The sequence below is a fragment of the Panthera tigris genome, chromosome A1 (assembly GCF_018350195.1).
Source record: "Panthera tigris isolate Pti1 chromosome A1, P.tigris_Pti1_mat1.1, whole genome shotgun sequence".
In the NCBI taxonomy this organism is placed as follows: Eukaryota; Metazoa; Chordata; class Mammalia; order Carnivora; family Felidae; genus Panthera; species Panthera tigris.
In genome coordinates, this window is record NC_056660.1 from 96,814,957 (window position 1) to 96,829,048 (window position 14,092).

Consider the following 14,092-nt stretch of genomic DNA (forward strand, 5'->3'; position numbering starts at 1 on the left):
ATTACTTTTAGGGAGGTTTCATAAAGGACACTAAATAATCTAACTATGAAAAAAAAATCTTCTAAGAAAACACCAGATAGATAAATTTACAGCTAAGCTATTTTAAAAATTACATTCTGATATTAACTCTGCCAGATAAAGAAAAAGGGAAAAATTCCCAATTCATTTAATGAGTCTAGAAAAAACCTCAATGACAAAAGCAGAAAAGGACAGGACGCCTAGGAAATGCTAGGCCAATCTCATAACTGCAGATGATAAAAATCTAAAATAAGAAAAATAATTAACAAACAAAATCCATCAATGTATAATGATATGATAATGACAAATTAGAGTTTATCACAGAAATGCAAGGTTGGTTTCAAAACAAAAAAAAAAAACTATAATTCATTACATGAGCAGAGTGAAAGGAAAAAAAAAAAATCCTGTTGTTACAAGGTGAATTCCCCAAAAGCAAACACTGCAGCTGAATTTGGGGTGCTAAGTTTTTATTAGAATGACACACTTGTGAAAGGAAAGGAGAAAGGGGAGCCTGGCTGGCTCAGTGAAAGGGGAGCCTGGCTGGCTCAGTGGGTTGAGCGTCCAATTGTTGACATGGGCTCAGGTCATGATCTCACAGTTCATGGGATAGAGAGCCCCGTGTGGGGCTCTGCACTCAACCTGCTCAAGATTTTCTCTCTCCCTCTCTCTGTTGTTCTGTCTCCCTCTCTCTCTGCCCTCCCTGCTTACTTGCACACTCTCTAAATAAATAAATAAATAAATAAATAAATAAATAAATAAATAGGAAGGGAGGAAGGAAGGAAGGAAGGAAGGAAGGAAGGAAGGAAGGAAGGAAGGAAAGGAGGAAAAGCAGGAGCGGGCATAGAGACAATTCATACTGCAGCGTAGACCCCATAAAATGTTGGCCAACCAGCAGAGTTATTGCACATTGGAGGGAACTGGACCTTCTTCCCTCATGTCGCTCAGCCATGGGACACAGGCCGCTCTGTAAAGGAGATGACCCTGGGCCAGGAGGCTGTATAAAATCTGACTGACAGAGGTCGTCTGCGTCCCTGCACTTTAGCTAGGGAGCAAGTCATTCTGTGAAGATGGCTCTGGCTGCACTTTTCACGCCTAATGCATACCTCAGTAGATGAAGAAAAAGACCTTCCATATACTTCAACAATCTCTTTGCTATCAAGAAAATTTAATCCAAGCAAATTGAGGAAAACTTCCTTAACGTGATGAAAAGAATCTACAAAAGGCCCAGAGGAAAAAAATCATACATAACAACAAAACTGAAAACAATTCCATTAAAATCAAGAATAAGTAACACAAGAATGCCCATTATCACCATTATTATTTCCTTTGCCATGATGTGCTGGAGGTCACACATTATGGTACAGAAAATAAATAGATAAGGACTGGAAAAGAAGAAATAATCTGTCTTTATTTAAAGATAATTTCATTTTCCATGTACAAAACCCAAGAGAATCAGATGAGTCATTAGTTTAGCAAAGTAGCTAGATGGAAATCAATATATATAATTCTACCATTTTCCTTTATACACACACACAAAAAACCATTTAACTACTATGTGTTTTTTAAAGACACCATTTACGATAGCAACAAAAATATAAGGTTCCTAGAAATAAATGTAATAAAAGATATGTGAGACCTTATATGTAAAATAAGTAAAACTTTATTAAATGAAATTAAAGATCTAAATCAATAGGGGTGCCTGGGTAGCTCGGTCGGTTGAGTCTGACTTGGGCTCAGGTCATGATCTCATGGTCTGTGAGTTTGAGCTCCGCATCAGGCTCTACACTGACAGCTCCAGAGCCTGAAGCTATTTTGGATACTGTGTCTCCCTCTCGCTCTGCCCCTCCCCTGTTCATGCTCTGTCTCTCTCTGTCTCTCTCTCTCAAAAATAAATAAACATATAAAAAAAGTTTTAAATAAAAAAAGATTTAAGTCAACAAATATAATATTTCAAAGTTAGAAAAACTTGCAATCATAAAGAAGTAAACTCTTAAAATGATCTTGTATTTATTGGAATACATAATTCCAATAAAAATCCAGGCTTTTTCCAAACCCTATGAGCTGGATCTAAAATTGACCCTAAAAAACAAAGATCAAAAGTAGCCAAGATATTCCAGAAGAAGAATAATATAAAGGGATGCCCCACCAGATATCAATATGTATTGCCAAGGGGAAGATATGATCTTGAAACCAGAAGGATTTCTTTCAAAAGGCACACACACACACACACACGCACACGCACGTGCACGCGCACACGCACATGCACACGCACATGCGCAGAAGTCATAAAAAAAATTAATGGATTTGACTAAATTAAAATTAAGAACTTCAGGCAGAAAGACACCATAAAGAAAATAAAGACACAAGCTATAAACTGAAAGAAAACTGTAACACATAGGACTGACCAAGGATCCATATTTAGAATATATAAAGAACTCCAAAATTAACTAGAAAGACACAAAAAGTGGGAAAATGGGGGGAAAGACAGGAGCAGTCGCTTTGAAGAAGAGGAAACACAAACATCTGATAAGATGTTCAACCTGAACCTCATTAAACACAAGTTAGAACCATAAAGAAAATACTATTTTAGGCCTGTGGGACAGGCAAAGATTAAAAAGCCTAAAAACGTCAAAAGTTAGCAAACATTTAAAGCAACAGAAATTTATACACAGTGCTGGTGGAAGTGTAAATTTGTACAATTGCTTTGAGAAACAATTTGGCATTACTGCACACATGTGTATTGTATATGCGTATATCCTACAATCCTAAGTCTCTACATACAGTCCTCTCCTAGCTAGCTATGGCAAGTGACCTATACAGTAACTCTTAGTAACATCTTTTGCAATAGAGAAATAAAGGGAGCCAGTTCCCCTATTTCTACCAGTAGATAGGAAGACCAACTGTAGAAATTTTAATCAATAAAATGCTATAGAAGTAGTATTAGCATAGGAAATAATTAATGACAGGTATCCCCATCAACATAGATAAATCTCCAAAACCTACAAAACTCATCAAAACTATAGCCAAGAAGACTACATATGGCATAATTTCTTGTACATAAAATGCAAAACCTGCAACACTGAACAACAAAGTTTTACATATTCAAAGCAAAAAGAATAACAGACACAAAATTAAGCATATCAGCTTCCTCAGAAAGGTGGATGGGATACACAAGGGCCTTCAAAAGTATTGAAACCTTATGTATCATTTTTTTAAGGTTTATTCTTATTTTTGAGAGGCAGGGAGGGGCAGACAGAGGAGGAGACAGAGGATCCAAAGCAGGCTCCAGGCTCTGAGCGGTCAGCACAGAACCCAATGCAGGGCTCGAACTCACAGACCGTGGGATCACGACCTGAGCCGAAATGAGCTGAGTTGGATGCTTCACTGACTGAGCCACCCAGGGGCCTCTGACAAATTCCATATCTTAAACTGAGCAGGACTCATATATGTGTGTAATGGTGTTACTTTTGATATCTTCCATATATATTGTAGTATCCCTTTGCACCTACTCAGTATTTAATAAAATTATTTATATAGGGTTAACAACACTTAGCCACCTAAATGTAGGGACACTGTGATACTGTCATTGGTGTTGCAATGTTGGAATATGTTAATTCTGTCATATGGAAAATTATGAATATACAAAGTCACAGACCTAACATTAGATGTACAGTAGTAAAAATGTGTCTCATCATCTGTAATGCTTGGACCATGAGCCAGGAGAGCTTCAATCAGGAAATAGAAGGATGGATTAAAAGGAGAGAGAGAGGCCCAGGCATTGGAGAAATGAAGACATGTGAGCACAAGAGACAACCCTGAGAGAAGTGTGCTGGGTTCTGGAATAGTCGGAGACTGAGTCCTAGAGGGGGAGAAGAACCAGCTGAGATGAAAAACTCCAGCCACTCAGGAAACACCCCAGTGTGGCTCCAATGAAGCCAGGTTTGAAGCCCGGGAACCTACAGGAGTGACCCTGCGGTGGGAGAGGGATCTGGGGAGACCAGGAGTAAAACAAGAAAAAGCTAAAAAATAAAATTAGGCTATACACAGAGGCAAGGAGAAGAACAGCATAAGCTGGAAAGGGCCAGAGGGCTGTACAGAGGCCCTCCTACATTACACGTCTGTGGTATTTTCAGTCAACAACTGACTGTCACATAGCCACATGAGAAAGGAATTTAAGTTTATTTACTTTGAGAGAGACAGAGAGAGCACAAGCAGGGGAGGGGCAGAGACAGAGGGAGAGAGAGAATTCCAAGCAGCCTCTGTACCATCAGCACAGAGCCCAACATGGGGCTCAAACTCACAAAACTGTGAGACCGTGACCTGAGCCAAAATCAGATGCTCAACCAATTGAGCCACCCAGGTGCCACAAACACAGAAAATTATTAAGGTAATTTCTCAGACTACAGTCTGAGAAAAGCAAAACACAGAGGTAGCACACCAGTGATCTTGGCCCACAGATGTGTTCTGATTGGTCTACTCTCAATGTTTTTTGTTGTTTTTTTTTTAATTTTAATTTCGATCAGTCACCAACATTTAAAACCCAGATTTCCAATTTGAGTTGAAATCAGAAGGTATGGCAACACAGGGCCTGGATTTTTTTTTTTAATTTAAATCCAAGTTAGTTAACATATAGCGTAATAATGGTTTCCGGAGTAGAACCCAGTGATTTATCACTTACATAGAACACCCAGTTCTCAACCCAACAAGTGCCCTCCTCAATGCCCACCACCCATCTAACCCATCCCCCACCCACTGCCACTCCAGAAACCTTCAGTTTGTTCTATTTAAGTCTCTTATGGTTTGCCTCCCTCTCTGTTGTTATCTTTTTCCTTCCTTTCCCCTATGTTCATCTGTTTTTGTTTCTTAAATTCCACATATGAGTGAGATCATAGGATATGTATCTTTCTCTGACTGACTTATTTCACTTAGCATAGTATACTCTAGTTCCATCCACGTTGTTGCAAATGGCAGGATTTCGTTCTTTTTGATCACCAAGTAATACTCCATTGTAAAGAGCCCAAATGTCCGTTGACCAACAGATGAATAAAGAAGATGTGGTACATATACACAAGGGCCTGGATTAGTAAAGGCCAACAGTCTGCTAGAATAGAGCAGCCGCTGACTGCTTTGGGTGTGGCAGTGCTCTGCAGTTCACTGACACCCAGGCGACACCATTTGCTCCTGTTCCCTGCTGTTCCCTGTCAATATTTAACTTTGGTAACCTTCGGGAAAACAAGAGGGATGACTGTACAAAAATGAGTCTCCCGGGGCATCTGGGTCGCTCAGTTGGTTAAGCATCTGACTTTAGATTTCGGCTCAGGTCATGATCTCACAATTCGTGTGCTAGAGCCCCGAGTCAGGCTCTATGCTGAAAGCACAAAACCTGCTTGGGATTTTCTCTCTCTCTCTCTCTCTCTCTCTGTGTGTGTGTGTGTGTGTGTGTGTGTGTGTGTCTTGCTCTCTCTGCCCTGTCCCAACTTGCACATGCATGCTCTCTTTCTCTCTCAAAATAAATAAATAAATAAACTAAAAAATAAAAATAAAAATGAGTCTCCTGAGATAGATGCTTAAAGGGAGGGAGGGCAGCCTTTCACCCTAAACCTGGGAGCTGTAGAAATAGGCTATATTGAATTCTCCCGGTTTGTCTTAGAGTTTTCATTTTATGTACATACATTTATCATTTCCACCTCAATGAGAGCAAAAGAATATGTGATTACATAACAGTTTTATTTTGAGACGTTTGATTCCCCTTTTTAAAGGCTTCATTTTTCTTGTTTTTATTTGTATCAACCTCACCAACATCTGCCCTGAGCAGCTGCTCCTCAGGGAGCTGTCACAGATGACCACAAGCTGGTGACTGGACGCAGGGAAACACATAAGGCAACAATTCAGTGCACCTGTGGTCTACGTGGAAACTAAAGGCACTGCCAGCCCAGCCTAGCAGGCAGCCACCAGGAACAAGGAGGTCCTGGAGTTAAAACTTAGGACAGATCAGTGATCTAGGAAGTGTTACAATACTGACTATAGCTGCGTGTCAAAACAAGAGTCGCAGGAAGAATGTACAGTAATGTTTGGGCCTTTCCAAATATACAAATATACCCAGCATTTGCTGTCCCTGGAACCAGAGATAAGTTCACTCCTTGAGAAAAGCCAAGTAATATAAACCCACCTAAGAATATATCAGGGCTGGGCACCTGGGTGGCTCAGTTGGTTAAGCATCTGACTCTTGACTTCAGCTCAGGTCATGATCTACAGTTTGTGAATTCAAGCTGACAGCAGGGAGCCTGCTTGGGATTCTCACTCCCTCTCTCTGCCCCTCCCAGGCTCATGCTCTCTATCTCAAAATAATTTTTAAAAATTATTAAAATTAAAAAAAAAATACATCAGGGCTGAGAAGAAAGGAGAATGGGGAGAAACAAATACAAATTATCAGGCCTTGTTGATAATACCTCCTTGCTTATAGTTATAAACCCAGACTTTGGTGGTGACCCAGAAACACAACAAGGTGGTTCTGATAGACTATTTGTATTTCAATACATGTCTCCCCCTTGCTGGGAGACTCCCAAGTTTTTCCACTGGGCCCATATCCACTTTAAGTGGCCGTGCAGAGTAATACCATAAAACAAAGAACAAGAGAACAACCTTCTCCCACAAACTAAAGTCTCCATGGTTCTACATGAGGCACTTTAAAGAAATAAATAGAATAAGATGTGAAGCATCTTCGTCTACAGAAGCATTAGGGTCAAGTGGCATTTCTTCCTTTCCCTGCTTCCCCTTAGAAGTTGAAAGAATGCAGCTACTGGAGCACACGGTCTACTAGTCAATCCAGCAACAGCATGTCTGTATGGCTATTAACAGGGAGAGAAAACTATGTTAAGAATCAATGACTTAATCTGTAATCTAGATCAGCTCTGCCACTTAATGGGCAAGTGACCTTGGGCAGGTCACCTCACCTCTCTGAACCTTGGTCGAAACAACCATAAAATGGGAATAAGAAAAACTGAGCCATGGAACTACCAGGGTTGTTGGAGGATCAGATAAAACAAAGCATGAGAACACATATCAGAAGGACGTAAAATGCTTCACCCATGTAGAAGACTACTACTGGACCATTTTATATGATACCTTGTACTCATGACAGGTTCACTTTAGTTGCTTGATAGGAAAGCACACAATACGTACAGAAAACTCCAGTATCAATTGTCCACGGGAAGACTGTAGTCATAAAACAGGTGTGATGGTTAATTTTATCTGTCAATTTCACTGGCCACAGAGTGTCCAGATTAAACATTATTTCTGGGTGTGTCTGTGAGGGTGTTTCAGGATGAGGTTAACATTTCAATAGGTGGACTCAATAAAGGAGACTGCACTTTCTAAGGTGGGCGGGCATTATCCAATCCACAGAGGGCCTAAATAGAGCAAAAGGGAGAAGGAAAAATTCACCCCTTTTTTCATCTGCCTCACTGCTTGAATTGGGACATCTCATCTCATCTTCTTCAGTCCTTGGGCTGGGATTTACACCACTAGCTCCCTGGTTCTCAGGCCTTCAGATGCAGACTGAATTACAACACCAGCTTTCCGGAGTCTCCATCTTGCAGATGGCAGATGGTGGGACTTCTGAGCCCCCATAATCACACGAGCCAATTCTTCATAATAAATCTCTCTCCCCCACCACTCTATCTCAATATCTATCTGTACACACACATACACACACAAATTATATTTATACATACATACGTGTGTGTGTGTGTGAGTGTGTGTGTGTGTGTGTGTGTGTGTGTGTGTGTGTGTATCCTGTTAATTCTGTTTCTCTGATGAACATTAAGACCCAGGACTACACATCTACTAAATATCATGCAAAGCGTTTGGGAAAAAATTATTAGTCCTACTCTAAATTAGATCTCTTATGATATTGAAAATTCTACAAGTTCCAGTTTGGATGCAGAGCCAATAGTAGTCACATAACCAGTCCAGAACCTTCATTGAGCATTTCCAAAGTCCTCAGAACAACTGTGACTCTTTTCACTAAGTCAGTGCACTATCTAGTTAGACTGGACCTTAGCAAGAACCATCAACTGAAAACAAAAAGAATTCAAAGATGCTTCCTGTTCAGATGCTGGCCTTCAAAGTATAATGTGCTTTGGCCAAGATATTTAAGTGCTTTATTTAAAACGCTGACAATCACAAAAATTTGAAATGACCCCTATTTGCAAATTTGTCTTGCATACGTGAATTTTTAAAATTTTATTGTTCAGTATTTTGGTATATGCAAAAGAATACACGTGAAACATATATGTGCTCTGGATAATAAAAAAGAACACATATAAACCCAAAATCCAATTTAAGAACCAGAACCTGTTCTGGTAACAGGAGTAGACAGAATAAAAATGATAATGATTTAGGATCTTGCAATTCCTGGGGCCCCCAGTGGCTCACACGGTTAAACTTCCAACTCTTGGTTTTGGCTCGGGTCATGATCTCATGGTTTGTGGGTTTGAGCCCCACATCGGGCTCTATGCTGACAGTATGTAACCTGCTTGGGATTCTCTCTCCCTCTCTCTGTGCCATTCCCCTGTTTGATCTCTCTTTCTCTCCAAATAAATAAATAAACTGAAAAAATATATATGAAAAAAAAAAAAAAGGATCTCGCAAATTCCTGAAGGCTGTCATTGCAAACATCAGAATGCTGGGCATATCCTCAAGTAGGTGAAAATTGTTTTCTCACACTCACTTTTGCTTTCTTTATCCCTTCCAGGGGCATATGAGTTTTAAAACAAAAATGGCCAGATGAAGAAAAGCCTAATAAATCAAAGGAATGGTTCTCTATTGATGGCACTCAGACATCACTAATGGACCAGGTGGTGAGATATCTTTGCACAAGAAGCCCTCTGATACATAACCAACTGCCATCTCCAACGTATTAGGAAAACAAAAAGTTTATGGGCAAAAACTCTGTATGTGACAAGACTCTAAAACTCGGGTATCTTCAAGTTTGAACATGATGAACTGAAAGCCAAGCTAAAAAACAGACAACTCAGTTGAGTATTGTACATTCCCCTTCTCTGCAGGGAATATGTTCCAAGACCCCCAGGGCAGGCCTGGAACCACAGATACTATTGAACCCTACATCTGCTATGTTTTTTCCTATGGGTACATACTTATGATAAAGTTAAATTAATGAATTATGTGCAGTAAGAGATTAACAACAATAATAAAATAGAACTAATGATAAAATAGAACAATTACAATAGTATGTTGTAATACAACTTATGTGAAGGAGACAGAAGAAGGGCTCTTTTGCTCTTTCAAAATACCTTACTATACTGAACTCACCTTTCTTGTAGGATGGTGTGAGATGATAAAATGCCTACGCGATGAGATGAAGTGAGGTGATGAAGCGTTAGGTTACTAGCATCAACCTTTTGACCGTGTATCAGAAAAAGGACCATCTGCCTCCAGATCGTGGTCAGTTGCCAGTAACTGAAACTGAAGAAAGCAAAACTATAGATAAGAGGGTACTACTGTATTTTAAAATCTTAATTTGCAAACTACTCTCCATAAGACAGAAATTAACACAGGGCTACAAGCTTCAGTAACTGACAGAGAGATAATACGGAGGCACAACCCTCACTCTGATTCTACACATTGTCAGTCTTTGTTGCTCAGGTGTGGATAGCAACATACTTAGATCTTTTCTTAAAGTGAACACTTCTAGATCATATGCATTGCTCTGAGTGTCTCTACTTCCCTTAACTGATGGGAAGTTCTAGTTCCACATAAAGGACACACCACTAAACTCAATTATAGCCTGTCAGTACATAGATCGCAGGGCAAAAGAAGATCCAATAGACTAGAGGCAAAATTCAGCTTGCGTGACCTGGAGAAATTTATCATCCTCATGCACTTTTCAACTTCCTCCTTCGAAACATGAGAAAACAAGACTAGATAAGTTCTTTTTCTTTTTTTTACATTTATTTATTTTTGACAGACAAAAAGAGAGAGCACGGAGGGTGGGGGGGGTCAGAGAGAGAATGAGACACAGAACCTGAAGCAGGCTCCAGGTTCCAACCTGCCAGCATAGAGCCCAACGCAGGGCTCCAACTCACAAACCATGAGATTATGACCTGAGCCAAAGTCGGGTGCCCAACCGATTTAGCCACCGAGGCACCCCAAGACTACATAAGTTCCTAAGTCCATTCCAATCCTAAAATTCTGAAACTGCCCTTGATTCTAACATTCAATCTCTTTGCTAAAAGAAATGCTTTTATGATACACCACAAATTCTTCTGTGCGATCCTGGAATCTTAGAGGAAAGAGAGCTTCCCACCATGTCTGCCTTGCAATCTATTCTAATTTAATCTTTCTCTTTCCTAAATTCCGAGGGATCTTTGGTCAGATTGAATGCTACTGAACCTGAACCAATACCTAAAACAAAAAAGGAGACCACGGCAAAGAATCTAGCATCCTTATGATCAATTTTTCCCCAGCAGAAAAACAAAGTTCACTCTTTTTTGTTCCACTTGACAAACATACAATCAAGCAGTGCCTCTTCTGAAGCTTATCAGTGTGGTGAGACCACTTTCTACTGAGCCCTGTATTAAACAATAACTAATTAACTCTACTCTCAAGGCCCTTCAATTTGAAGTAATTTTATTCTACTAAGAGAAAATGTTTCTCTTGAGTCTATTCTTAGAAGTGTCAAATCTTCTTCACAATGAATACCTTTAAGCATGTTTTGAATATCAGAAAACAGGCTTTAAATACAAGTTACAGAACAGTTTCTCAATAGGTTTGGAAAAATGCGTGTTATTCCACTGAAAGTCAAATGTCTCCTTCCTTCCTTCCCTATTTCCTTCTGCATTCCAACTAAGAAGTTCATACATATTATGGAGGTGGGGTATTCCCAAGTAGCCTCTGCTGCAGGTGTGAGAGAAGACAGATCCAGCTAGCTATAAGCATTTCTCACTTGAACTTCTGCTATTTTTATATCTGGATGATTTTCCCCCAACCATGAAAATTTCAGTTCAGTTCACATAAAGAGTGAGCCACTCATTAATAATAATCAGAAAAAGAGAATGAATCCAGAATAAAGGGCGTTGCTTCTCAACCAGGCCCACCATGGTGTCACATTTAGAAAAAAAAAAAAATTAAACTTGAAACCCATAAAAAATTGAAAGGCAATTTAAATCATTAATCCAGTCCCTTGCAAAATGCTAAAGGGATTGCTATACATTATGTTCAACAGCGCTTCCAGCCTTGTGTGTATGACAGCTCTCAGTACATCATAGCACTTGCACCAACCACTCTCCCAGTCTTACTTTTGGGCCTCCCAACAAATAGTCCTTCAACTTCAGCCCAAACTGGATCCTCTGCCCCCTTTAGTCAGGATTTCTCTGAGTAAGCCTTTCTTCTAATATTAACTCTTCACCCATTCCCATGTAAATCTGATGCAAATTTAACCTTTCTTACTTCCTTTTGATTCCCATTTCTATCCATTACACTTTCAACCAAAGCCCAGACCCACTGCTGCCACTGACAGCAGAAGATCCTTTCTATTCAGGAGATGGGGAAGTGAGAAACTGTGAATATTCATAAACCAATGCTTTCAATCAGGTCGTAAGGAATGAACAGTGGCTGATTATGGTCTGTGAACACTTAGGATTCATTCCCATCCCTTTCTACATACTCCCTTGTTTAGATGGGGCTTAAACAATTAAGTTATTACAATTAGACGCACTGCAAGAGTTTTGGGAGTGAGGAAAAGGCCATCATCCTGCTGCTATTGCTGCTGACCAAAAGGGGCAAGGGTACTTGAGGTTGTGTTGCCAGCTCAGGATTCCCTGGTGGCACAGGCAACTGTGGCAGCAACAGAAGCCATAGCTGGAGCGGTTTCCTGGTCTTGGGATTCCAGCCACAGTCTAAACCCTTGAAATCAATAGACAAAAGGCAGTCCCTTACTTCTGTTCCTTCTAATCTCTAACTCCATATATTAAATCCTTCTAACTGAAATACCGAGAGTGGTTTCTGTGCTCTAACCTGACTCGACCAATATTAGGGGTTAATACAAGAGTTAGGGACTAATAGAGAGAGAGAGGACACAAAGATGGGGCACCTGGGTGGCTGAGTCAGTTAAGCGTCTAACTTCAGCTCAGGTCATGATCTTGCAGTTTGTGAGTTCAAGCCCCGCGATGGGCTCTGTGCTGACAGCTCAGAGCCTGGAGCATGCTTTGGATTCTGTGTCTCCTTCTATCTCTGCCTGTCCTCCGCTTATGCTGTCTTTCTCTCTCAAAAATAAACATTTAAAAATTTAAAAAAAATTAAAGAACACAAAGCAAAAGGCAAGGAAGGAAAAGTAGAGATTTTTCTGCAGGCATTTTGGGGATCAAGAAAACTGTGACAAAGTAAAATTGACATTAGCCATCAGGAAAATACAAAACAAAACCACATTGAGGCAGAATTTCCTACTCACTAGGATGACTAGAATAAAATTTTAAAAATATACCTAACAAGAATTGGTGAGGATGTGGAGAAATCGGAACTCTCATACACCACAGTAAAAATGTAAAATAGTGCAGCCACTTTGGAAATCAGATGGGCAGCTCCCCAAAATGTTAAACATGGAGTTACCTTATGACCCAGCAATTCTACTTCTAGGTTTTCACTTCTAGGAGAAGTAAAAACATATAACAAAAAAAAATGTGTACATAAATACAGAAGTATTATTAATAATGTTCAAGAAGTGGAAATAATACAAATACCCATCAAGTGATAATTAGATAAATAAAATGTGGCATATCTATAACATGAAATATTATTAAGCAATAAAAGCAAGTGAACATGCATGAACTTGAAAACAGCATGCTAAGTAAAAGAAGCTAGTCACAAAAGACCACATACTCTGAGATTCTGTTTATATGAAATGTCCATATTAGGCAAATCTATAGACACTGAAAAGTAGATTAGTGGTTACCTTGGGATGGCGAGATAGGGACTCAGAGAAGGATGAATAAGGGGTGCAAGATTTCTTTGGGGAGAAATAAAAAAGTTCTAAAATTCTAATGGTGTATGCACAACCCTGAATATACTAAAGCCACCGAAGTTGCTGCAGGTACTTTGGGGATCCCGACATGGGAAAGCTGGGTAGGAATATGTTTAGTCTGAGATCAGTGGGATATATTTATGTGGTTTACAGTCATCTCCATGCATCTCTTGCACCACGTACACAATTCCACAGTGCCAGGTGCCATAGGCCACATATCCGTCTAGCCTTCCCAACTTATATGTCCTCTTTCCCCCTCAAAGCTCTCCTTAAACAAAGCATTCCAGAAGAGCTGATGTATCTCACTCTGTCTCTATAGAAAGCTAGATTATAAAATTGTCATAAAAATGCAAGCAGAAGTACGCAGCCAAAATGGGTCGTGCAGTTTAACAGTAGTATCGCATTATTTTCCAAATTATGGGAGGTTTAGAGTATTGGCCAGCTTTTCTTAAATGTGTTACTTCCCTTGATTTTTTTCTCTTGTTCTAAATAAGCATCCATATCTAATCAGTACCTAACAGTGTGTTTTTAAGTATAAAACTCACTTTTATTTTTTTTTAACTTTATTTATTTATTCTGAGAGAGAGACAGAGAGAGCACTCAGGGGAAGGGCAGAGAGAAAGAGAGAATCCCAAGTAGGCTCAGCACTGTCAGTACAGAGCCCAATGCAGGGCTCAATCCCATGAACCATGAGATCATGACCTGAGCCGAAACCGAGAGTCAGATGCTTAACCAACTGAGCTACCTAGGTGTCCCAGTGTATATTCTTCTTCTAAAAGAGAGTCCCCCAAACTATCTCTTCCTCAACCACAAATTCTTCTGCCATGAAACTTTAAAGAATATGGTTCACATGGTAGTAGATGCTATACACTTTTGTGATATAATTACTCATGTGTCCAAACAGCATATATAAAAATATTCTCAGAATTTTAACCTGAAATTCCAGTATCATGGAGAATATTTTAGTTAAAGTTTCAAATGGGTAAAGGAACTTAATTTTAAAACTACACTGAAAAGAATTTAGGGAGATAGATA

At 39.6% G+C, this 14,092-nt stretch overlaps 1 protein-coding gene across 3 annotated transcripts in view; it reads right to left on the bottom strand.

Moving 5' to 3' along the window:
• Window positions 1-14,092, bottom strand: part of DTWD2 (DTW domain containing 2) — a 372,028-nt gene that overhangs the window by 161,264 nt on the left and 196,672 nt on the right. For 2 of the 3 annotated variants that reach the window (XM_042982630.1, XM_042982628.1), the window contains one exon: window positions 9,369-9,504. The exons of the other annotated variant lie outside the window; for it this stretch is intronic. The gene's annotated coding sequence lies outside the window, so the exon portion shown is untranslated. Of the gene's footprint in view, window positions 1-9,368; window positions 9,505-14,092 lie in introns of those variants that run through there. 3 annotated transcript variants of the gene reach the window in all.